This window comes from Priapulus caudatus, unplaced genomic scaffold (genome assembly GCF_000485595.1).
Source record: "Priapulus caudatus unplaced genomic scaffold, Priapulus_caudatus-5.0.1 Scaffold1094, whole genome shotgun sequence".
Taxonomy (NCBI): Eukaryota; Metazoa; Priapulida; class Priapulimorpha; order Priapulimorphida; family Priapulidae; genus Priapulus; species Priapulus caudatus.
In genome coordinates, this window is record NW_014578155.1 from 100944 (window position 1) to 101712 (window position 769).

The window sequence follows — 769 nt, forward strand, 5'->3', positions numbered from 1 at the left end:
TATTTCCAACACTGGTATATGTCAGGTTTTCTGATTTATGAGAGGTGAACTCGATTTGGAACCAGCAAACCAGCAAGTTCACACCTACATTTTGGTATTTTTATTCCATTATTATTTTGAATTTTCCGATGGCTTTGCCCATGCAAAACAAACAACAGTGGGGATTCATGTTGATCTGAAAGTTTAAAAAAAAGAAAATTGTCGTAGTCAGAATGAAGGCTGTACATGTACTCAAAAGTGCTGCAAATACCATCTCCTGCGATCTACATTTTCAAAATGTTCTGGGAGAGAACCCCCATCCCCCCCCCCCGTTTGTTTTTCATCCCCCTCCTTGGAATCCTAGATCCGCCACTGAACAATTACATATCTTGGGAGCAGACAACAATGAACAAAAATGTCGCCTTTTTGCATGACACCCAAAACAAAGATTGCAGAGAAGATAGAGGAGCCGTAGGGTGTGGAGAGGGAGGCAGAGGAGCCATTAAAATATTAAGTCATCCACTATTTTGAGCAGTTCGCTGTTTTTGGCCCCCCTTGTTAAAGAATCCTGGCTACACCACTGTTTTTGAGTGTTTTCTGACCATATTATTATGTGATTGAAAATAGGAGATTTGGGGATATTTTTTTGGGACAACCAGAAATTGTTGCGGACAACCCGATTTGATGCCTGGGTTGTCCGCAGGACAACCAAATTTTTTTCCTTATTTCGAGCCCTGTATAGTATAGTACTATTAGTATTAGTAGTACTAGTAGTAGTAGTACTAGTAGT